The sequence below is a fragment of the Rhinolophus hipposideros genome (genome assembly GCF_964194185.1).
Source record: "Rhinolophus hipposideros genome assembly, chromosome: 21".
Classification (NCBI taxonomy): Eukaryota; Metazoa; Chordata; class Mammalia; order Chiroptera; family Rhinolophidae; genus Rhinolophus; species Rhinolophus hipposideros.
Window position 1 is genome coordinate 28,529,616 of NC_138067.1, and position 25,975 is coordinate 28,555,590.

Genomic DNA, 25,975 nt, shown 5'->3' on the forward strand with positions numbered 1-25,975 from the left:
CCTAGATGGGTTGATTATGGAGTTGGTTTTCTTTGAAAATTAAACACCTGGTACTTAATGGTATAATCCAGTGAAGAGTCGGGAGGTTCCACTTCCTGCTGCTGTAAAAACAGAGAACTAAGTGTCCCAGCCCTTTGCTCAGAACCCAAGCCCTGGAAATTCAGGTTGAAGCCAGAGACTCGGACTTCTCGAGTTCACTGTCAGTTTTTGCTCTGTGCCTGATAATGTGCTTTCCGCACACAGCCGGTTTCCGTTTCCTAGAGAACTGATGAAGCCGAGATGCTTCCACTCACTTTACAGATGAGGAAACGCAGGATCCAGGCGGTGAGACCTGATGCAGGTCAGAGAGCGAATATGTGGCAGAGCTGAAAATCAAAAAGATGTACAGATGTACTAAAGAACGGGCCCAGGGCTTTAATGTGACGTAACTCCACATCATGATTCTCGCGGGGGTACCTCCTAGAGTTGTGGAATTCGGGAAGCCCTGTGTGGGCATGCTGAAAAATGAAGTAGATGCCACAGGCCTCGTCTTCCTTGACAGTGTTGTACCCTCTTTCATAATATAGCCGCATTGCTATCCATTGCTGCATAACCGATTAAGACAGTGACTTAAAAGCACAGCATTGGCTATCTCACAGTTTGCGTGGGTGAGGAATCTGAGAGCAGCTTAGCTATGTCCTCTGGCTACATTCAAGGCCGCATTCAAGGTGTGGACTGGGGCTGCACTCATCCCGAGCTTGACTGGGGTGGCTTTGCTTCCAAGCTCACTCACGGGGTTGTTGACAGGTCCTATTCTTGCAGGCTAATGAGACGGAGGGCCTTACTTCCTTGCTGGATGTTGGCCAGGGAAACCCTGAATTCCTTGCCTTATGGGCTTCTCTATAGGGCAGCGAATAACATGGAGGCATGCTTCTCCAGAGCACACAAGTGAGAAGAAAAAGAGAGCCAACATGCCAACCAGGCAGAAATCACAGTCGTTACTAACTTACTCATGGGAGATCTGCCACTTTTGCCATATTCTATTCATCAGAAGCAAGTCACTAGGTTCACCCCACACTCAACCGAAGGGCATGACCCAAGGGCATGTATATGGAGAGGGAGGGATTATTGAGAGCCAGACACTGCCTGCCACAATATCCGTGATTACTTTAATGCAAAATAATGCTTCAGATGACTTCCACTGAGTAGAATTGTCTCTCCAGAAAATCTTGCTGGCCCTGAGATGTCAATGCATTCTCTTGTACCTGTCTACATACCCTTTAGTATGCACCCCAGTCTGGAAAACCCAGAATAGCCATCAGGTTTTGCTGGTCTCAAAGTATTAAGTCTCTTTCAGTAACTTTCTATCCCCCTGCTTCGATCCATGATGCGAAACCCACACTTCCCGCTGAGTGTGGAGTGGTTGGAGCATTTCCATGTTGCCGCGTGTCCTTTTATATAATTAGCGCTGACCTTTGAAGTAGCCTCCCTGGAATGGTAGGCTTTATTCTCATTCATGACGCAAACTTTGCCTAAGAACTTGTTGCCGGTGCCTCTCTGGGAATGGCCTTTGTAATCACACCAAAAACAAACAACAATCTGCCTCCTTTTGTTAAGAGGTGATCATGACCACGAGGAAGTATTTATTACATATGATTGGCAGGAAGGCATGATTGGCATGATTGGCAGGAAGGTACCCTTTTTTATTTATTATTCCATACATTTCCTTCCTAGAATTAGTAGATTTGAACTCAGGCCTATCCAGAGCCCTCATTATTTACACCAGCTTTATGCTTCATGCACACAAAGCAACTGGAACCCATATTTAATCATCTCCAAACACAAGATATGACAAAGACTACCACCTCCCTTTCTTATTTCAATAGTGGATTTAAAATGCTTATATTGGCTGAGTCTCAAGAACTGAAGTATCCGGGGTCTTCAATTCTGTGATAGTTTTAAATAGAAATGCAGGTCAGAGAAAAAAGAGAATGATTAGAAATCAGTCCTGGGTCTTGCTGGGTACATTAATCAATCTTGGATAGAAAGATTGAGATCCCAGAGAGCAAAGAAAGGCGATGGGCTTTGTAGCAGAGATGAAAGGGAGCCTTGAAGTGTGAAAGACTGGGGAGGGAGAAAGTGAGGTTTGAGTAAGCAGCCCATTAGAAATTATTTTTTTTAGTGCATAAATATGTAATAATTATGTTTTTAGTGAAATAAATAGCACACTTACTGTGTGTTAGGGTCCATTCTAAGCACTTGATAAATTCAATCCCTTAGGAGGTAGATATAATTTTCTTTATTTTATAGATGAGGAAACCGAGGCACAGAGAAGTGGAGGACTTGCCAAGGTCACACAGCTGGTACAGCTTTAGAACCTATGGGGTCCACCACTGCTCTGTTGCTTCCCAGAGCTGTCCGCCCAGAGTGGTACAGAGGCTGCTCCAGGAATTTCTGTACGGGCCCAGGGTCACGGACAAGTCAGACTGCTGGCACAGCAGAGGTTATTTCCCGGTGTTTGCTAGGAAAGATTCTTGTTCCTTTAGGACAAAAGGAATCTAAACTGGATTGTGCAGAAGAGGTTTGGGAGTGGTCCTAGAAGCATGATCAGTGGCTTCAAGGGGCAGGGCTGCAGGGGGCAGGAGAGAAAACAGAAAAACCAGAAATAGGGATTTAAAGTAATCTAGTAATTCTGCTGTAACCAACCAGCTCTCTTGTGGGAGGTTTACCCAGAGACTCCCCTCTTAAACTGAGGAATGCAGCACTTGAGTGGGTCTTTGTGTGAGTGTGTGTGGACCCTCACATATCTTTTGTGTAGCAGATGGTGGCAGAAGGATATTGGGGGAATTACCTGCAAGAAAGGGAAAGGGGGAAGGTCAGGGCTCTCATTCTGTCTTGTCACACAGGTACCTTGACAACCCCGGTGATGTTCAGTCTGCTGAGGAGCCAAACACATCTGTGTATGCATATCATGTTTGCCACTCCTTTCCCTGACAGGTACACTTCAGGGGATGCAGTCTGTCCTTTTGTGCTAAGAGTAAGTTCATTTTGCCCATGATTTCAGGTACACTGATTATTACCTAAACAAAACAAGCACAGCTGAAACCTTGACTTGAAATCAAGTGATGGTATTTGCAATTCATCTGATTACCCAGAATCCTGCTCTCTTTACATAAAGGAATTAAGTGTGGACAAAGGTTGAGACTATATGTATTTAAGAAGAAAAACCACAGATATAGACCCCAAGTGCAACAAAATTGGCTTAGTTGAAAGTTCTGTCTCCACTCCCTCTGCCAAAATTCGGATAAGGTCCTGGAGATTCAAAAAAGGTGGGAGAATTTTCTTTCCTGGCCTATCTTTCTCTTGCACTCTGATAAAGGGTGTAGTGAGCAGGCTACAAACGATTGCAGGGGAGCATGGGATGTAAATATTCAGTCGTGACAGTCCCTGAAGGATAAATGACAGCAGCCCATGCAATGTACCTTCTGCGCATTTTAAACTGACTCTTCTCCACACCCGAGATGACATATTAGTAAATCGATTCCAGCTGATGCTGACAGTTTGTAATTATCATTATCTATAATTTTCATCTTATTCCATTGGATATTTTGGTCATTTAAAATAGAGTAGCATACCTAATAGTGGTCATTAGTTTAGCTCAAGGGAAAATTCATGGTTTAATAAACTCACATTAGAAATAAGTTATTAAAATTACAATTGGCATGATTAGCTTCCGTTTTTAAAAAATGAAAAAAAAGCAGTTTAATTTTATCCAAACGGACAGCTTTCCTCTTTTAAACTGGTTCATTGTCCTGTTGTTATCTCAGAGGAAGGACAGACGTCCATAACACAGTGGTAGTAATAAAAAGTGTAGTAACCCAACACACAAAACAAGGGTGGCGTTTCATCCTGCTTTGGGCAGTAACAGAATATTGTCCATTCTCCTATTTTCTGAGTCACCGTGGACCGGAGCGAGGAAAACTGTGTGGCTTTGACACAAGGACACCCCTGGGGGAGTGAGTTCTCTTCTCCTGCTAGCTGAACGAGGATTGCCTGGGAAGGCAGCTGCTTGGGAGCTCACCTCCCTTATGTCCCTCGGCCTCAGTTTTTGTTTTAAATTCATCTTCTGCAGCTTGCCTCTAGGTTCCTTTTAGGTATCGTGTCTGAGAATAAAAGGGGCAGTTTGAACAGGCAGTAAATGATAAATGATTACCTTTTAGAAGGTAATGAAACACATTTGACTCTTGCCAGCACATTGCTGTTTGGTTGCCACAGGGAAGGATTTCACCCGTTGGCCAATTAGCCTGAAATTACAGCCTTCTTCATATTCCTTCACTCTAGGGCATGCAGGCCACAGGGGCCCTGCCTACTATTTCACTTGCTGGCAGTTCAGGGTTTATCCGAGGAATTACTAGTTGGAGATTATTTTACTGGAATTATACTATACTATTGATGTGTACATTGGCGCATGATGTGTACGTGATGTGTGCATGGTGAAGTCATTACTCATTCATCTAGCTCCCCACCCACCCATTCACCACCCACCCACCCTCACTCATCAAGCATCCATTTATCCTCTATTCATCCATCCATCTACCCACCAATTAATCTATCATCCATCCATCCATCCACTCAGCAATCAACTCACCCAACCATCTTTCCACTCACCCATGCACCCACCCATATATCCACACACCTGTCTATCTATCTATCTATCTATCTATCTATCTATCTATCTATCTATCTACCTATCTCTATCCGTTCATCTACCCATTTATCCACCTACTTATTTACCTATAAATCCATTTATCCACTCATCCTTTCATGTATCCACCCACTCACCAACCATCTCATCCATCACTATACAACCATCCATCCTAAAATAATCACTTAGCAAACATTGATCTATCCTGGCCTTCTTTCTGCGTTGCTCCCGCTGTTGACGAGTCTGCCGGAATCCTCACCACACAGGCTGCCTTTCCCGGTGCTGGCACTCATCTCTGACAGTGGCCTGGCGAGGTCTTCATGACTTTCCCAGAGGCCTCCGATCTCTACTGAAACACAACAGTCGTTACCAGGGGCAACTCCACTTCCCAAACAAGAGCATAGACTTTGTGGAGCTTTCCCAGAAAATGCCCAAAGACCCACACCGTCTCCGACCCCCATGGAGTTTAAATAGATTGGAAGTAAATGCTTGTTGACAACAGGTGTGGCTCAGTGTGAGAAAATGTTCCCTTCTGTTACTGCAGGGTTGGCACCAAGGGACATTTCCTGCGGAAGAATCAGACTCAGAGCCAGAAAGTGCTCAGTTCCTCCCTTTTGGGGCCAGAGGCCCCACAACACTGCAAGCAGGTGCTCCTACTAGGTGCACAGGTTTCCACAGCCAAAGGAACGCTAAGCAGGGTGGGGCGGGCTCCCTGGCCACAGACCCCCAAGCAGCTGACTGATTGGGATCTCTGTGATGGTGGTAAGTGGCTGCATCTTCATTAGCTCAGCTCAATGAACTTGCTCAGTAGAAGCTTGCAAAGCTGCGTGAGCCTGCCTTCCACTCAGCTTGAGTTAGAGATTGGGCCATGAAGGCACAGAGAGGCAGCCTCTGGGAAGGTGCCCCCCCAGCCCTGAGATTACTTGATAGAAACCCTAAGGACATAGAGAAGAACTTTTTATTTGTTTGAAAAATCTCCCCAGTGGTTATTTCTCTCCCTGAACTGTCTTAGAGGCAAAAGTTCCACATTGAACTAAATAGAATTGCTTGCTAGATGACATTCTAATTTCAGCGAGAAGACTGCTTGACTTTCTATTGCTTTGGGAAGTCTCCCCCAGCCCCCCAATAACTATGAGGGCTCATCCATACCCAGGGCTTTATGTGAAATTACTAGGGCGGCATGTAAGGATAATCAGGAGAAATGAAACGCAGGGGAGGCTCTCTTACGAAGAAACACTAGTAATCAGACTAGTCTCGTAGTTATTGGAGATTGAGTTGATGGAGGCAAAGAAATAAATGGAGATAAAAAGAAACAAATTTAAAGTACTATTTTTTTCATGTTATTATACTGTGTCAGAAATTCAATTTGTTTTTCTACCTCCATAGCATCTACTTACATGTTTGTAAAGGTATGAGTGTGTATTGAGTGATGGGCCCTTTTTTACTCATTTCTAAGGCCCGGAATCCTATGTATTAGTATCCTCATGTATTAATTTTGATGGGCAAAGTTGTAGTAACAAATTGGCCCTGAAATTTCAGTCGTTTAACAGCACAGACGTTTACTTCCTTCTCACACAACAGTTCTGGACCAGCAGTTTAGGTCCAAGACTTTCTACCACAAGGAACCCAGGCTGATGGATGGCTCTGCCATTTTCACACATCTCTTTCAAAGTGACCCTAGATAGTGACATCCCAGTCAGCCAGAATGCAGAAACATCATGGAGCTGCTCCGAGAGGTTTTTATGGTCTGCACCTAGAAATAGCACACCATCCCCACTCAGTCACATGACTACCTACCTACAAGGGAGTTTGGGAACTGTAGTCCAGCTGTGAGCCCAGCTAGAAACTGATTTGGTTGGGCAGCTAGTGGTATCTCCAACATATGGCTTTCATCATTGTTGTTTGACCTCTTCATTTATTGAGGGTCTGCTCTGAACCCTGCATTATGCTCAGGAACTGAGGATATAGCCCTTACATGATAGAATCTAGGGAAGGGAAAAAAAAGTGCTAGTGGCTAATTATAAAGGCAATTAATGACAATTTTGATATGGGCTATAAGGGAAAACTATGGGGCACCATGAAAGCTGGTAACTATCTCTAGGGCGAGGTGACAGGAAAGCAAGGAAGATTTCTCGGGGTGGAGAGATGGGGATGACATTTAAATTACAGACAGGAAGACAGAAAGACTTAGACAGAGGCACAGCAGAAGGCATTTTCAGGAGAAAATGGCAGTAGATATGCCAAGAAGTGGGATGCATTGGAGAAATACATGGGAAGGAGAAGAGATGGGACTCTTATTTAGACAAAAGTCAGGAAGGCAGCCCTGAGATCCCTCCCAGGAGTGCAGGCTTAGCTTGGCACTTGGCTTATCCGAGAGTGGGACAGCTTAGCCATAACACGTTTATCCTTTTCCTCTGTAATTTTATCGCTTTCTTGACTTCAGGCCTACTTAATAAAACTCAGCTCTTACAATGGATGTTTGGTGAAGCCCAAATTCATCCTCAACCTGCACTTCCATAGACTTTGATTAGTATTCATAATAGAGTGGTACACCTGATGTCCACAGCAGGTAATTCCAACACCAGTGGAGAGAGGTATGAGATAAATCACTCCACGTAAGTGACTAATTAATCATGCTCTTGATTTTAATAACATATACCGTCTGGCTCAAGATTCATCTGTCTATAATCTTCCATTTTATTCTAGAAATGTGATAATCAGTAAAGCCACGCAGGGATTTCTAATAGATTACAATTTCTTTCAGAAAAGTTAGAAATCAAGGCATATTCCCAAGACTGTGATGGGGGATGAATGGAGGAGGGTTTTTTGTTGTTGTTCTGTTTTGTTTTTGTTTTTATCTCGAAAAGCATCATTGATATTTCAGGACAAGCTGTGGGACAAACTTGACAGTATTTCACGGAAAATGTGTAAACTCATTTCCGGAGACATCCATGCCAGAGGGCTTGCTTGCGATGTATCTATGCTCCTCCAAATCAGAAAACTGTTATTTTCAAGGGTAGTTGGACAAGCACTGTGACTGCTTAGCAGTAAAACATTCGTCACTTGCGTGTGGCCTCAAAGACTTGTAAATCAACAGGGGTGTGAACCATGTGAGGATTCATAATTTCCAGTGAGTCATGGCTCTACTTATTTTAAGCAGATAGCTCCATAAAATAAAATACAATTCACTTGTAAAGAGCTTTATCTCACATGACAAAAAGGACCCATGGTCTTATGACTAAAGACTGTTCTCCATTGAGGCTGTTCTCAGGCTGGGCAAGGTCAATAGCTAGAGGTGGAATTCTTCTGGAAACAGATTCTCCAGACTTCTTAAATAATTGATTTGACTTTTTCATCTCACCCATGTAGACAGCTGGGCATGGCCAATCGACTGGTGTACATTACACTGTCAAAACAAAAACGACAAAAAAAAAGCAGAACATATATCCTGGGGGTGGGGAGGGACAGAAAATGTGTCCTATTTAACTCATTATTTGGAAGAAAATGTCATTGGAGAGGGGTGATGGGGATGGGTCGATACCTGATGATGATAGAGAAATTCTGAGTATTTACTGTGTGCACAGAATTGAGCCGTGGGCTTTCATTATGCAAACCAATTAAACATAGTCTAGGTGCTACTTATTGAGCATTTATTATATGTGAGAAATATAATATGCATCACCTCACTGAATCCTCAGTATTAGCCTCAGAAGTAGGAATTATTATTTGTCTAAATTGACTGATTAGAGAGAGAGATACAGCCCCGAAGGGCTTCCACAGGGTCTCACAGCCAACAGGGGAAGGCAGGACCCAATCCTCAGTCAGCCAAGAAAATGACTAAGTTATCACGCTCTTGATTTTAATATCATTCATCTCTACCTTGAGATTTGTCTGTCTACAAGCTTCCGTTCTAGTCTAGAAATGTAGTAACCAATAAAGCCGCCCGTGGATTCCTAATTGATGACAATTTCTTTTCTTTTTCTTAGAAAAGTTAGGTGTATTCCAGTGACCGTGTGCAACGGCTGGAGGGAGGGGGTGTATGTTTTCTAATCTCAAAAAAACATCATCGATACCTCAGGATAACCTGAAAATTAAAACCTGCAAATCCGAAAACTGACATGTAATCCCTGTGCTACACCTAGGACACAATACATAGGAGAATGGTGCCATCTGTTTTCCCCTGAAGCATTCCATTGCCACATACCATTTGCAAGATGTAAAATCATCTTCAAAAAGTACCCTGTTTCAATAATAAGTCAGTGCCCTTTGGAGACTATGGCCAAATATAATTTGACATATAAAAATGGAGAAATGTGTCGCCAAGAAACTGGGAGAAATACACTCAGGACCAAGTGCCTCTTTCAGAAAGGGGGGAAAAGAGGTGTGTCCTTTGCATGTGGCTTCCAGGTTTTGTTCCCAAACCTTGCAGCCTGGACTCAGCCTGGGTCCTGTCCAAGCAGCAGGGTAGGCTCATTACTGCCCATTACATCTGCTCACACTTCCAGCAAGTACATGGGAGATGGCCAAGCCCCGAGAGCCATGTGAGCCTTGGGATGCCTTCTCAGTGAGATTCAGAGTGACCCTCATACGGTGGCTCTGTTTCCCCCATTGGGTCCCACAGCCTCTGCACACACCTGGCCCTTTCTAGACTCAGCCTCAGGAGACCATTCCTCCACACGTTCACAGCTCCTGCTGCTCTGTACCTCCCCCCACTTAGAGAATCAGACTGAATTCGTTCTTTGTGTTATTAAGCAGAGGAGCACTTACATTTTCTGACATCTCTAATCTTGGGGCTCAGGGAATAGCACAGAGCATTTGCATAAAATTACCTCATTCTATCTATAGGCTTAGCTGCCAGTGTTTGTGAATTTGGCAGAAGCCAGCAGATCTCACAGTTAATGTCTTCCTTTCCTGCCAGGCTCTTCAGAACAGGGTGCATTAGAGTGCTCTGTGACAAAGAGCAGGATAGAGCCTGGGATACAGAGCCCAGGTGATGCTATTTGCATCCAATTAAAGAAGCAAGAATCAGTGGCATTATTCACATGCACGACTCTTAACGCTTTTTGGCTCATTAAGCCTTTGGATCAACTTTTGTAGAAGGGTGTTGGCAAGAACATAGGCGGGGCTTAGGCACAGGTAGAGGTGAGCTTCCAGGTGGAATCCCCCACTAGGCTGTCGATTGTATGTTTCCTTTTTGGACTTGCCTCTGTTCCAAAGGAGGTTTCTTTTGCTGCCTTGACTGCTTCTTCTTACATCCATAGAGCTAAGGAACTCAGATTAGATTCAAGTTGATAAGGCTTGTCCAGGTGAGCCCAACTTTGGCCTTCTCCCATTCTTCTGAGGATTTTATACCCCATCACCCCCTCAACTTAGGGTGTCTTGAAGGGTTTCGGAGGCAGTCAATCTTCCGTTTTTATGTGGTTGGGTTGCTCACAGAAATTAGAGATGTGACAAAATGTAAGTGCTTTTCTGGTTAATTACACAAAGAGCTAATTCAGTCTGATTCCCTAAGACTGGGAGTTAATGACAGAGATTGTGAACGCATGAGGGAGAGTCTTCTTAAGGTGATGCTAGAGGACACAATGTGTGGCGAGGCCGTGGGACCCTCTGAGGAGATACAGCCCACCTTTGAGGACCACTCTGAATTATAGTAAGGAGGTCTCCCAAGAATGGATGGTCCAGACTTGGGGGTGTGGCTTTGCTAGAACCCTTCCATTCCTGGGTGCTTAGTTTTTTTCCAGTGTATAATGAGGGAGCCAAGCAGGAAAAATCATTTCAGAGGGCATTCTGAGTTTCAGAAAGATGGGGGACCACTGGAAGTTCTGGTGGGCAGGATACCGCATTTTTGCCAGAGCAGTGCACTCTTTTTGTTGTTGTTTATTTTAATCGAGAGTGTCAATTCATATTTTATTTGAAAAATAGTGCTGTCTGCACAAAGCCCATGGGTCTCAATGGTTTCTTCCCAGTCTAAGAGTCTTAGGCCATCTGTAGTCCTATCTTCAGATTCTGAAAGCCATCATATCTGAGATCCCAATTTTGGGCGTCACATCTGAACAGCCTGCACAGTAAGTGTCTCCTTTCTGTGGCCAGGCATTGTGGGCATGCTCCTGTGGAGAATCGGGGTGACAAGGCAGTAAATGGGTATTTCCCTCTTGACACCCTCTGTCTCAGAACAGCCCTCACCTTTGCTTAAGGGGAACGTCCCTTCTTTAGCTTTTGCTTGCTGTACATGAAGGATTGCTTCCTCATCTAGACAGTCCTGAAGCTTTACTGACTTACTGATTAGTGGAGTTTAAAATTATGCTTCACACACACACACACACACACACACACACACAAAGTACATACATTGGGAGAAGGCAATATGTTTAATTATACTGAATGCTTTAGATCAACATTTCTCAAAGAGCGCTTCTTGAGAATTAGTATTAATAGGCACACAAAAGAATTATTTGGTCATGTAAGTGAGAACAAAGCATAGACTATTCCTGTGGTAAGAAGGGTGGCACCCATAATTTCTGCCCCCACTGTGTTCATGCCCAGCGTAATCTCCTTTTAAGTGTGGAAGGACCTGTGACTTGCTTCTAGCCAATAGAATATGCAAAAGAAAATGGGTGTCACTTCTCCAAGGCTATTCTGCTATGTAAGACACACCCCTAGCCCTGGGGAGACTCTCCATTGCCTGCTTTAAAAAAAGTAAACTACCTGTTGTCAGAGAGCCTGTGAGAAGGGAAAGAACTGGTGAGCAGCCTGTAGACAGGAAGCATAGCTCTTGGCCAATGGCCAGCGAGCAAACAGACTTTGTTCTAGCACCCTGAGATGAATTCTACCAACACCCTGAGGGAGCTTAAAAGTGGGTCCTTTCCTAGGTGAGCATCTGAAAAGACCAGAGCCCCAGCTGACTCCTAGATGGCAGCCTGGGGAGGCCCTGAAGCAAAGAAACCCCCTAAACTGTGACTGGAGCCCTAAACCACAGAAACAGCAAGATAATAAAACCTGTTTTGTCTTAAGCAGCTAAATTTGTGATAATCTTGTTACTCAGCAAGAGAAAACCAATTAATCCCCAATATGGCCCTTAGATATTTATAAAGAACATTAGCAAAATAAAAACTTTGGGAGGTCATGAAAAAAAGAAATGTATTTAACATTTCACTTTATTTAACACAGCTTTCCCAGACCAAAAAACAGCATGACACCCCCTCCCCAACTCACTTTCCCCCCCACTAGAAAAAGACCTAGGAACATTTTTAAGAGATCTGGTATTCAGGAAGCAAAGTTTGGAGAGTGATTCTTAAAATTTTTGGTCTCAAGATCCCTTCACACTCTTAAAAATAGTTGAGAACTCTAAAACATTTTTATGTGGATTTTACCTATTGGATATTGACCATATTTGAGATTAAAACTCAGAACATTTTACATATATACTCATTAATTGATTTTAAAATGATCACAAGCCCATTAAATACTAGCATAAGTAGCATATTTTTGTAAAACATAACTACATATACCAAAAAAAACGTAGTGAGGAGAGTAGCATTGTTTTACATTTTTGCAAATCTCAAATGGCTTAAGTGGGGTCAGCTGAGTTCTCAAAGCTCTTTCAGCATTCAGTTTGTTGTGATACATTGTTTTAGTTGAAGAAAGTGAAGAAAATCGTGCCTCACACAGATATGTAGTTGAAAAAGGGATGAGCATTTTAAGTCTTTTGAGATTACTATGGCTATTCTTCTTTGATGCTCAAGAAGTACCAGTTTCTTAAAGGGTAATTGTGGTATGGAATCTGAAACTATCAATGAACCTTTCATACACTGTACATTTGTAGGAGAATAAGAGTGGAAAAGGCAAATAATATCTTGGAATGACTATAAAAATAGATTTGACCTTATACACGTGCTGGAAAGGTTTCAGGGACCCTTAGAGATCAGCAGGTCACACTTTGACAACCACTGAATTAGGAAATACTCCATTAATCAAATACGGGGCCTAGATTCATCTTAACGGATTCATCAATTATGTATTGGCTGCCTTGTTCATACAAGACACTGAACCAGGTGCTGGAAAGATATGGAACTAAATAATATATGGTGCCTGCCTCAAGGAGATAATCTCTGGTCAGAGAAGAGAAAAATAAGCAATCAACTATATGTTAGTAAAAAGCCAAATGCTGTAAGTGCTTCATAGCTAGTTAAGGTTGGGGGTGAGGGGGTGAGAGAGAGAGAGAGAGAGAGAGAGAGAGAGAGAGAGAGAGAGAGAGAGAGAGAGAGAGAGAGGTGATTTATTATGGAAGGTGGCCCATTGTGAGAGGGTGTTCCAGGCATGGACTGTGCAAACACGTGGCCCCTTGAGGGAATGACGGATACTCAGTGGGTTCTGGAGCATCAGGTGTGTGGAGAGATGGGGTGAGAGATGAGATCAGGAAATCCAACTGGACCAATTTATGAAAGGCCTTGAATGCCATGGGAGGAATTTGTTCTTTATTCTATGAGGAACAACATTTGCAAAGGACTTTACATGAAATGGTGTTGTAGGAAGATTCGTTGTTGAGCCTTGTAAGGGAGAAGTAGAAGAAGAGAGTAAGTGGTGACGAGAAGACCCATCAGGTGACAACTGCAATCATCCAGTGACAATTGGGGGTACTGCTGCAGGTGGATGGAATTGCCAGGGGCCTAAGAACCCACATGGGAGAGACTGAATCAACAAAGCTTGGTAGCTGCAGAGAGGATGGTGGTGAAGGAGAGGGAGAGCAGTCAAATGGAAAGTCGAGAGCATTCTTCTCCCTCATCAGATTTCCTAATAATTCTCTACCAGGAAAGTCATCATGTCCTCAAAGGGAAATGGAGAAATTTCATATGCAGAGGCTTTGATTGATACAAAGAAAGTAAATTTAGTTCAAAAGTAGGCAGTACCTTGCAAGAGCCATATGAGAGGAGGAAGAATGTACAGGAGAAGAGAAATGAATGTGAATAAATTTTTGGAACACTTATGTGACATCAAACCATGGCAGTGCGTATCCACTCTAATTGTAGCCTTTTACGGGGATCCAACCCTTCCCTGGAATTCAATCAAAGCCCTATTCTGAGCAACAGCTTTGCGCTTTGTATGAGTTCTTCCATTTATTCTTCTCAGTAACCCCTGAGGAGGTAGTGTGTATCACATTTTGCAGCTGGAGAAACAAAGCAAAGAGAAGCTAACAAAGCATAGAGGCAGGGTTTGCACTCAAAGCTGCCTGATCGCAAACCCAAGTTCTTAAAATCTCCTTGAGACCCCTCTCTGAGTCTTTATGGTTCACCTTCCTCCCATATTGCGCTTGTACTTGAGTAGTCTGACCTGTTGCTCCTGACCTTTTATCTCTGTGTTCTACCTGCTCTGGCTGGAGTACCCAGGCAGGCTCTCCTGGCTTTGAGCACTCGCTCTGTCCTTCCCATTTTCACTCTTCTTCACAGGCGCCATTCTACTCTGAACTTTCCCCAATTCCTTGACTTCTTATCCTTACAACCTCAGATAAGATTTGCTTCTATCTCCTGTCTGTCCTGGACAGAGGACATCTGTCAGACAGGCTGACCTGTTTGTCCTTCCTAGCATGGAAATCATCACTCATTTAATCACCATTCATCCATCCTCACATGCTTGGGGAAGCAAAGTAAAAAGATACTAGACTAGTAGTTGGTAGTTTTGGGTGTGGGGATGTCATATATCCCTTTTCTGATAAAACCCGTGGTTCCATTACCGCCTCCCCCCCAAAATTATGCACATATGTGTGCATGCCCTTATTTATACAACTACAAATTTAGTTTATGTACAATTCTGGAGGTTTTTGTATTCCCTAAAGACCATTTATAACGTCTTTCCAAGTCTGGGACTTCAGGTTAAGATCCCTGGCTCCCTCCATTGGTCCATAAGACCCTTGAGACAAAAGCTGTGTCTTTTATGCCACTGTACAAAGCACAAAACACCAAGCACCAAGCCTGGTACCCACAGACTTTTAATAAGGGTGCATTGAATTGGCTGTATGGCCCCAGCCTCAGGAGCCCTTTATCTGTTTCTTGTATTCCTCCTACCTTGTCACACTCCAGGAAAGAAATGCGTATCTCTGCTAGGCTAATGACCATTAATTTTGAAATCATCATCTAACGCCTGACTACTTACAGGCTGTGTGACATCATTCCAGACTATAAAGTGCCAAGTGCTAATTGATTTGTAAGAAAGTCCGCATGTAATAAACAGCACACTCCCAAGGGCTCCCAAGGGAGAGATAAGAGCACAGGGACTCGTATTGTCAGGAAATCACTCTTGCTGGCCCCTGTGAGACAGGATGACATTCTGGCCAGGCAGCCGTCTTGACTTTGGATTTGAATCTGCCTCTGATGGAGTTATTCACAGATGGCTAAGTTCAATGCAGCCTTCATAGCACTAAGGCATTTCAGAAGCAGCTAAACAAGTGGCCCATGAAATGGAGGCACTAGAAGCCTCTGGAACCATCACCAATGCATCACCTAGTGAAGCCATTGTGTCTTTCCTTGGTCATGAGCATTTCCAAGGGCAACGTGGGGGATTTCCATCAACCTGTAAGAAGGCAGGGTGTGCAGGCACTGTGGATCGCAAGAGGGAGTGAGAAGAGGCCATAAAAAGCAGAAAGAAAATGGGGTCAGGAACCCAGGAGATACTCTCTGTGGAAATGAGAGAGGAAAAAAAAATAGCTCCACCCCCCCTGTCCAAATGAAAAAGCATTTAATTGAAAGTTCTTTGTAGAGGTGAAAAAATACCCTGTGGAGTCCCCAGTGTTTCATTATCCAATTGAGTTCCCTGTCTCCAGTTTCAAAGACCCTTCTCCTGACTGATTATTCTTATTTCCGTGTCAGTCTGCCCTGTGCTCAGTGAACCCCTACTGGGCCGCACCATTTAAAAGTCAAAACCCTGAAAGTATTTTTATGCCCAATAGAGTAGCAGAGCAAATTCTGGTATCACTCATTTTATTCTCCACAGCCCCCTTCCTCTTGTCTGTTATGTAGATTTCTGTGCTAGGGAGGAATCAATGTAGCTGCTCCCCAAACCCTTTTGCAATTCTGTGAAAGGTCCTAGAGGGAAGGAGATTAGAAGGTTTAGTGAAGGCACCATCATCTCAGGGCAACCATTTAAGCCGAAGATGGGCCTCTCAGAGGTTTCCTCTTGAAGTTAGCAAAATAAGGGACTGCCTGGGGCAGTGGTGAGTGGCTTTAAATAAGTAAGTCTATCAGGAGACACCAGGCCTTTGCCAGGTTAAAATAGCCCAGATATAATAATATTGTCTGCAAAAGCTCCTTCACTGAGGACAGCCTTAAGTGGGAGAATCCAGGAAAGGAGCTAGGATATAGGTCCTCCCAGCAAACTCACCAGTTCTGTGAAATAATCCTCTCTGTTGTTCTTGAGAATGCTGTAAATCAGGTTTAAATCATTTGCACATAAAGGAGTTTATGCCCACCTCCCTCCTCCCCCTGCCCTTGAGAGGGAACTCTGGGGGTGTGCTGGAGAATCATTTCATATATTTCCTTTTGAGACAAACTATGAGGGTTGGCCAGAAAACAACATAAAATCATTCTTTAAAAGTTTCACATCTGACCCCCGTAGCACCTAGCACATTTTGTTAATTTAGAAAATACTTGACGATACTGAATCCAATCCCATTTTCTCAAACGCAGGCTTAATTTCTCCTTGACAGAAATGAATATTTATGTTGTCATACCTTAGCCAAACAGCCTATAAATATTATACCCCTTCAGCCTTAATATTTCAAAAACTATAGTTTTCATTTCCAGCTGTTAGGATGTTTTATCTCTGAAGTTGTAGAATAATTTAAACCAATTTTTCCTACTTCAGTTCCTTCCAGGTTGATTCTTCTGTCTGAATTCCTCCCTCACAGAACCTGTACACTCCCCCTTATGTCCTGCACTGGCAGAAAAGCAATTCATTTCCAAGATTCAGGACTCCAACAATGGCTGTGTCATGCATGGTCTAGGAAAACAGTTATGCGCATTCCTCGCAGTGCTCAGAGTTCTCTGCTCTGGTCTACAGGTAACGAGCATTGATTTCAGAAGAAGAAACTTTCCTTAGCAGTGTCCAGGACGTTTGGTCTGCGTACTACTCATCTCCAGCAGACCCACACGCCCCTTCACCAAATGACACCATCCAGTTGGGTGGGACCCTCATAGCTCTGCTTGCCAGTTTTAGCTTCTGATCCGAGAGCCCTAGGTCATGGCTAATTGTGTGGACTGGAAATTAAGGGTCCATGCTAACTATGGCCTCTGTGGCCCCCTGAGTTGGTTGTCACGAAGGCCACACACACTCTATGTTAGCAACCTGAACTAAGGGGAGGGACAGTGGGGAGGGAAACTGAAAAGGCCATTCAAATGACAACTTGGAATGAACCTGGGCCTAAAGGGATCAGGGAGCCTCAACATGGCATCCCTTTCTAAGTGACGCCGACTTCCATTTTTAAAGGCTCGTTATCATATACCAGCCACTTGCCCCGACTTGTTTTGTCAAATGCTTGAGCTAACTGTGTGAATCATGTACTATATTATCTCCACTTTACAGATGAGGGGAAGGAGATTTAGCCAGGTTGAACATTTCACCCAAGGTCATACAATGAGGAAATAGTGGAACAGAGTTCTGCACCCAAGCAAGTTATCTGTAGACCCTTTACCCTTAATAACCACCCTACCACCTATTCCTCACCAAGGGCCACCTTTGGGCTGCTCAGTCCCACTTCGGACACCCAGCAGGAGGAAAACAACAGCTATTGTCATGAACTGGCCCCTCTGTGTCAGGTTCTATCTTGGGTCCTGATGAGCTCCTTGGCCCATTCTGGAAAAGTACCCTAATTACTGACTCTCCATCTTCTATAGACTCTGTAGGTATCCAAACAGATCGTATCACTCTTCACTTAACACAATGAAAAAAGATTGTCACCATTCATTCATTTATTTATTTATTTTCATCCAACAAACATTTATTGTGTCTATTGCTTTTAAAGAATGCTCTGGGCCCTGGGATGCAATTCAGTGAACAAAATGGACAAACCCATTGCCCTCTTGGAACTTACAGCCTCGTGTCAGTTTCCTTATGTACATTGTCTGATTAAATCTGACAGTTCCCTGAGAGGCATTTTACAAACAGGAAACAAAAGTTCTGGAAGGTGAAATGGCTGGCCCAAGGTAAAATACAGTGGCAAAACCAGGGGAACTCAATTCTCTGATTCTACCTAGAACCTGGATTTTGTGCCACTTGTCTCTTCTGCCCCCTGTGGATGGGTGGGAATACATGGGTCCCTGGCTGTACCAAGTCTTGCCTAGAATCTTCTCTCTAATGCCTACTCATCTCTTCATTTACAACCACCTTCAACACCTCCTCAGAGAGCAGTCCAAAAATAACCCCAGTAATTCATTATTTTATTGAACGATCAGATACCGAATCCCTGTTCTGGGCTAAGCAGCTCTCTAGGAGCTGTGATTTCAACAGGGAAGAATAGACCTCATCCCCACTCTCAGGAAATTTACATATTTGCAGTCTAAGGCTGCATTTTTCCATGTTGATTTTTCTTAGGATTTATCTTTTCAGTTCATACTTATGACTGTTAATATTCATTTGTGTAGGTTTTAAGAACTATTTGCAGGGCAAATTTGTTTTTAATTTGAGAAGCATATCCATTACATATTTTTCTGCAAATCAGCAAAAGTGGTGTTATTTTATTTGAGCAAAGAAAGTCCGTAGAATGTTTTAATATTCCAAGGAAGGTGCTCGTGGTGATGGGGGATCAGCAAACATTCGCTATAAAGGACCAAATAGTAAATATTTTAGGCTTTCTGGGCCAGATAGTCTCTATTGCTACAACTCAAGTCTGACAACACATGAATGCATGGGTGTGGCCATGTGCCAATAAAACTTTATTCATGGGCCCTGGAAACAAAATATATTTGTGATATTTTGGCATTGAGTCCACGATAAATACTTAACACCTTGTTCAATCAGAATGGACACTGGTCCTAGTGGCTACAGAGAGTACCTGGAGTTTCCCTCTGTGACGTGCATTAACCCTTTAATTGCTGAATTATAAGAAGTTCTAGGGGGTCCCCACGGGAAGGGTGGAGCACTAGGGAAGGGAACTCAGGGGTCTCAGAGTATGAGCTTTTTATTGTATTTACTTTTATTTTTTAAAGATCTTTATTAAAAATGTAGGTACTGTACAATGTTCTATTACTTTCAGGTGTACACAATGGTTATTCAACATTTATATACATAAAGAAATGATCACCATGATAAGTCCAGTAACCATCTGACACCGTATAACACTATTACAATATTACCGTGTTTCCCTGAAATTAGCTGGACCATTAGCTCTAATGCGTCTTTTGGAGCAAATATTAATATAAGACCTGATCTTATATAAGACATTATTTTATTATATTATATTATAGTATAGCATAGTATAGTATAGCATAGTGTAGTATATTATTATATTATGTTATACCCAGTCTTATATTATGTTATATGAGACCGGGTCTTATATTAAAATAAGAGCGGGTCTTATATTAATTTTTGTTCCAAAAGACACATTAGAGCTGATGGTTTGGCTAGGTCTTATTTTCAGGGAAACACGGTATTGACTATATTTCCTACGCTGTACATTACATCCCCATAACTTATTTGTTTTATACCTTGAAATGTGAACCTTATTCCCCTTTTTAATTTTTCAGTTACAGTTGACATTCAATATTATTTTATATTAATTTCAGGTGTACAGCATATGGTTAGACATTTATATAATTTAAGAAATGATCCCCTTAACTAATCTAGCACCCACCTGGCACTATACATAGTTATTACCATTTTATTGACTATATTCCCTATGCTGTACTTCACATCCCCATGACTATTTTGTAACTACCAATTTGTACGTCTTAATCTCTTCACCTTTTTTACCCTGTTGCCCAACCCCCCTCCCATCTGTTACCCCGATAAATCTAGTACCCTTCTGACACTGTATGTAGTTATTACAATATTATTAACTATAATCCTTACACTACACCCTACATCCCCATAACTACTTTGTAACAACCAATTTGTACTTCTTGATCCCTTCCTCCTTTTTCACTCACCCCCCAACTTCCCTCCCATCTGGCAACCATCAAAATGTTCTCTGCATTTATGAATCTGTTTCAATTTTGTTTATCTTGTTCTTTAAATTCCACATATAAGTGAAATCATATTGCATCTGTCTTTCTCTGTCTGACGCTCCACTCAGCATAATGGAGGCAAGCTTACCTCCAGGTCCATCCATGCTGCTGCAGATGGCAAGAACCCGTTCCCTTCCCTCGCTGAGCAATATTCCACTGTATATGTGTACCACCTCCTCTTTATCCATTCGTCTATTGACATACACCCCTGCTGCCTCCAAATTCTGGCCATTGTAAACAATGCTGCAATGAATATATGGATGTACATATCCCCTCGAAGCAGCATTTTGTATTTCTTTGGATAAATACGAGGAAATGGGATTACTGGGTCCTTCTTTGTCTCTTGTTATAGCCACTATTTTAAAGTCTACTTTGTCTGGTATAAGTATTGCTGGGGTTGCTGCCTCAACCTTTTTTTTTTTTTTTTTCATTTTTATTTTCATGAAATAAGTTTTTCCATCCCTTTACTTTTAATCTGTGTGTGTCTTTCAATCTGAAGTCAGTCTCTTGTAGGCAGCATATATAAGGTTTTTGTTTTCTTGTCCATTTAGCCACACGTTTTTCATTGGAGCATTTAATCTACTTACATTGAAAGCAATTATTGATAGATATGTAATTATTGCCATTCTATTATTCATATTTTTATCCTTTTTTTCATCTTAAAGAAATCCCTCTAACATTCCTTGTAATATTGGTTTGAAGGTAATGAACTCCTTCAGTTTTCTTTTTGTCTGGGAGGCTCTTTATCTGTCCTTCAGTTTTAAATGATAGTCTTATTGGTTAGAGTAGTCCTGGTTGTGAAGCCTTGTTTTTCATCACTTTGAATATTTTGTGCCAATCCCTTCTGGCCTGCAAAGTTTCTTTTGAGAAATCAGCTGATATTCTTATGGAAGCTCCCTTGTAGGTAACTAACTGCTTTTCTCTTGATGCTTTTAGGATTCTCTTTGTCTTTAACCTTTGCCATTTTAATTATAATGTGTCGGTTTGAGCCTGTTTGGGTTCATCATTTGGGGGGCTCTCTGCACTTCCCGGGCTTGTATGTCTATTTCCTTCACCAGGTTAGGAAAGTTTTCAGTCATTATTTCTTCAAATAGATTCTCAATCCTTTGCTTTTGTTCTTCTCCTTCTGGTACCCCTATGGTGCAAATATTATACTTGATGTTGTCCCATAAGTCTCTTAAACTATCCTCAATGTTTGATTCTTTTTATTTTTTTCTTTTTTTTTTTGCTCTTCCAATTGGGTGTTTTCTGCTACCTTGTCGTCCAAATCTCTGATTCGATCCTCTGCTTCACCTAGTCTGCTGGTGATTCCTGCTGGTGCAGTCTTCCTTTCATTTATTGTATCCTTCACTTCTGACTGGTTCTTTTTGTAGTTCACATGTCCCTTTCTATGTTTGCTCTCTCTCTGTTGAGGTTCTCACTGAGTTCCCTGAGCATGCTTATAACCATCGTTCTGAACTTTGTATCTGGTAGGTTGCTTGCCTCCATTTCATTTAGTCCCTTTTCTGGAGTTTTCTTCTGTTCTTTCATTTGGAATGCATTTCTTTGTTTCCTTATTTTAGCTGCCTCTCTGTGTTTGTTTCTATATATTAAGTAGGGCTGCTATGTCTCCCAGTCTTGCTGGGTGGCCTTATGTAGTAGGTGTCCTGTGGGGCCCAGTGGTACAATCTCCCTGCTCACCTGCTTTGGGAGCTGTAAGAGTGTCCCTTGGGTGGTTTGTATGTGCCCTCCTGTTATAGTTGAGCCTTGATTGCTGTTGGCATGTCAGTGGATGGGATTGACACTCAGATTGACTAGATGTGAGATTTGGCCACATCCACAGCTTATGGGCTGCTGGTGCAGGGGATTTACCCCATGGAGCAACAATGGGCCTTGGTGCCTGTTGAGACTGCCCTTTGTGTGTGCCATTTGTGGGGCTAATTGGGTGGTGCTCTGCTGTGGTCTGAAGCCATCCTCCAAGTATGCTGGTTCTGGGGTCTTGGGAATGGCTCTTGTGAAGGCCCAGGTCAGCTACTGCCTATGACTGGCCAGGAAGTACCTGTTAGGAACTACAAAGTGATTGATGATTGGTTGCTGCCTGTGCTACACCTTCAGGCATGTGGGAAAGGCCACCCCGTGAGCTGAGGACAGCTGCTACCAGTACCAGGTCTGGGGTAGCTCCGCAAAAATCCAGGACACTCTGAGGCCTGCTGCCACCTGCTGGCTTCCCTAAGGTTCAGCCTCTAATAAAGCCTGCAGTGTGTAAGTTGGGTGAGGCAGGGTCTCCATGAGTCAGCAGGTTGGAGCTGCAGAGCTCAGCAGGCCAATCAGATTCAGATTTGGCTTGTGGGGGCGGGCTCAAAGATGGCGCCTGTCTGCCAGCTGCATAGGAGGAGGACCCCCCACACAGGAAAAATGGGGGCTGTCCCTCTAGTCCTCGCCTGAAGTTACACAACTCTGTCTCTCTCACTATGTCTCCAATGCCCCCAGAGTCTCCGTCCCTCCGCTGGAGCCTGGGGTGAGTACCTGCGTAGGCCTTTTAAAAGGATGTCTGGGTTTCCTGCAGCCTTCCATCCACCTGGATGGTTGGAATCCCCACTCTTTTTCACAGCCAGATTTGTGGGGGTTCCTCTTCCCATAACCAGTACTCTAGGCTCGGGATCCTGGTATGGGGAGCTGGGGTCCCTTGCTCCTTCCTAGGGAACCTTTGTGGCTGAGATATCTATCCCAATTTTCAATCGCCACACGGAGGTTTAGGACCAGCCGTTTCGCATCTCTGCTCCTTTTACCAGTCTCCTCCTGGTTTCTTCTTTATATCCTCAGTTATAAAACTAATGTTCAGCTAGACTTCAGATGATTCTCTAGGTTGATTGTTCTATAATTTAGTTGTAGTTTTAATGTTCACAGGATGAGGCAAGCGCAGCTTTTATCTACTCCGCCATCTTGGATCTTCTCTCCCAGTGTGAGCTTTTTATGTAGGGCCACAGTGGTGGGCCAGTGTTTCCACAATGTCTGTTCCTGTGTGTACTGGCTGAACGTCAGCCCTGCTGACATTATATGTGGGAGTTTCCCCTTTTCAATTAGACTGAATGCCCCAAAGGGGCAGGATTCTGTCATCTTTTCCTTCCTCCAAATGAGCCCAGCACGGTGCACATTTGATCTGATCCATGCTTGGGCATGCACTTGGCAAAACTTACTCCTCATTCTTTTATAACTTGACCTGAAAGTTCAGCAGTCCAGATAAGATAAGGTTCCACTGTTTGTATTGTAATATCTCGTAATAGTGTTTCCTATAAATTTATCTTTCACTATGGGAAAGAATGGTGACTTCTCAGTTGCTATTAAATAAAGTTTGCTGTATACTCTGCATTAGCAGTGTGATTTCATAGAAACCAGCTCTGGGAGCCTCATATGGGCTACCACTCAAATGTGCTGATTTGCATATCCAAGAGGTAGTCGAAGAAGAAGTTTAACTTTAAAAAAAATAATAATTAATTAATTAATTTTTAAAAAATGTTTAGAGCAAAGGCAATAGTAGCCACAAAAAGATTATTACCACCATGCACCGTCAGCCCAAAGCCCTGGACCAAAGATAGCAGATAGATGACACTTGTGCTGCCACTATTCCATTGCCCACTTCAAGGGCAGTAGTCACTTCCTACTAGTTCATGACCCTACTCCTCAAGACCTCAGAACACTTTTTATTACATCACTTCAGGCAGCGACTATCAGTGGGTCTGAATTAGCTCAATAAATTAAATTTATCACCATCCCATCTCCAGGCGGCTGTTTAACTAGAAAACAGAGACTTCCTCTCCTCTACCCAAAGAGTTGCTGATCATTATGTTTAGAAAAAAGAAAGTATAATTTAGATTCAGGTTCAAATATTAATTTAATTTAATATTCAAGATGTATCTGTCATTTGGTTGAGAATCAAATAAATGGTAAGATTTACAAGGGCCCCTGCAGGTGTGTGTGTGTGTGTGTGTGTGTGTGTGTGTGTGTGTGTGTGTGTGTGTGTGTGTGTTTTACCCTGTGGTAGGAGTTATTTAGATCTGATGTCTAACAACACAGAAAGAGACCACAGCCTTCTCAGAAGACATCTGCAGTGTGTCCTTGTGTCGGGCTTGTGCTTGCTTTATCGAGAGCTAAGCTCACATGCATGCAGTGATCACTTCTGTCACTATCATGCGTCCAGATTTAGGATATCGTTGAGCCTTCAGAAAGTAATTGGACACTTTCTTCCCCAGATAGCTCTGAGTTGAGAAAACTTTCTCTGATGACTAACCTGGGAATAAAATCAAATGCGGACTCGGTGTCTTGAACTGGAACCATGAAAGAAAAGAGGCTTGCAGTTATTGACTATCTCCTGGATACCAGGTTACTCTTGTAACACCATTTCATTTAGCATAAATAATAACCCCATGGAGTGGATATTGTCATCCCCATTATACAAATCTGGAAAATAAGAGCACCAATGCAATTAAGCAGTTGGGTAGAAATTGCGAAACCAGTAAGCTAATATTAGAACTCGGGTCTGTCTGATTTCAAAGCTCTTTCCACACTACCTAAAATATTCATGCACCAGATGAAAGCTTTTCTATTTTTCCCTTGGACTGTTTCTTAAATTTGTAGTTCTGCTTTCAATACAGGGTTTCTTGAAATGTAATAATGTGATTATACTTCTGGTTATGACTCCCCAACATCATTTCAAAGAGAATTGATGTGTGAGGCTGAAAGGATAATGGTGGGGTGAGCCATAAATGCAGGTCAACCTTTCTAATGTGGGCTGGGTAATGTCTGAATTACTCAGCACTGTTTTTAGAAGTCACTTTTCCACTCCAGGACAGGGGTTACTATAAGCACAAATGTCCACCAGGGCTGGGTAGTTATCGTAAATAAGTGCCGCAGACTGGCCTGTGGCAAGAGGTCAGTGGTGGGTTTGGGGGGCTGCACTGTACTGGAAAACACACGCCCCAGCTAGAGTGGGGGTCTTTATTCCATTAGGATGATTGCCAGTTCCCAGCAGGGAGACTATAGCCAGCTCCAATTAGGTCATTGGAAGAGCTTAATTAAGCGCTGTTTACAAAAGTATGGGCAGAGAAATACATCCCCCAAAGTCACTCTTCTTCCTCTCTCCAATTTCCTGCTGTTGTCCCTATATGAGATTTGAAGGAACAGCAGAAGATGTAGCCCTGGGAGTCAGAAAATATTCCGAGATTGGCCAAAGTCTAAAATCTACGTATATAACAACTTACACATTGCTCAGTATTTAAAGATGCAGCTGGGTGTCATTTTCTTTTCATTTTAACTGTCGTTTACTTTTGGAGGAGAACAGTTGTCCATAAGACAAGGAATCAGGCTGACTTGGACCTGTTTCCTTGTAGCTGGTTGTTGATCAGAGTTTCTGGTGGGTAATTTTGATTCTGATGTTTGTAACGGTGTTAAAAACAAATGGATGAGGACACCGGTTGACTGAGTGCTTAAAACAGCTTTATTTACTCTGGTTACCAACTGCAAAGAGCAGAGTCTTTCCCTTCCGTATGTCTGAGGGTGGTGGCTTCAATCTCAAGGTCTTCACACTTAGCAGTGGCTCCGATTTTGTGTTCCTGTGGTTGTAGACTATAGGAAATGTATGCATATTACTTGGTCGTTTTTGTTGTTTTTATTTATTTTTGTTTGTAGCATTCTTCAAATCTGTGTATTGGAAAGCATGAAGTACAGTTTCCCACAGAGACCTGCTCAGAAAATATCTTTTTCCCCTCCTTCTTTATCCTTTCCTCCTACTTTATCCTTTTCTCCATCATTAGAAGCAGTAGCACCATCGTAGCGAGCACTTACTGAACGTTTGACATGTGCCAGGCAATGAGCTAAATCCTTAAATGGATCGTCCTTTTTAATACTGACAATCCACCTAGGAGGTGAATGCACTTTTGATTCTCATTTTTTTCAGATGAAGAAACTGAGGTCCAGGGAGGTGAAGTAAATTGCCCAAGGAAGCTGAGTTATGTAGAGCTTGGCAGAGGTGGGGTTCAAACCCAGGCAGTCTGCCTTCAGAGTCCTCACTTATCCACTAAATTTCACATCTCTTGTGACTGTTCAA

General features: G+C 42.8%; 1 protein-coding gene across 7 annotated transcripts in view; it reads left to right on the forward strand.

Moving 5' to 3' along the window:
- The window catches only part of CDH13 (cadherin 13), a gene marked incomplete at its 3' end in the record, with an annotated part of 1,171,491 nt that overhangs the window by 319,324 nt on the left and 826,192 nt on the right, over positions 1-25,975 (forward strand). The window contains exon 2 of one of the 7 annotated variants that reach the window (XM_081031361.1): positions 24,123-24,252. The exons of the other annotated variants lie outside the window; for them this stretch is intronic. The remainder of the gene's footprint in view (positions 1-24,122; positions 24,253-25,975) is intronic. 7 annotated transcript variants of the gene reach the window in all.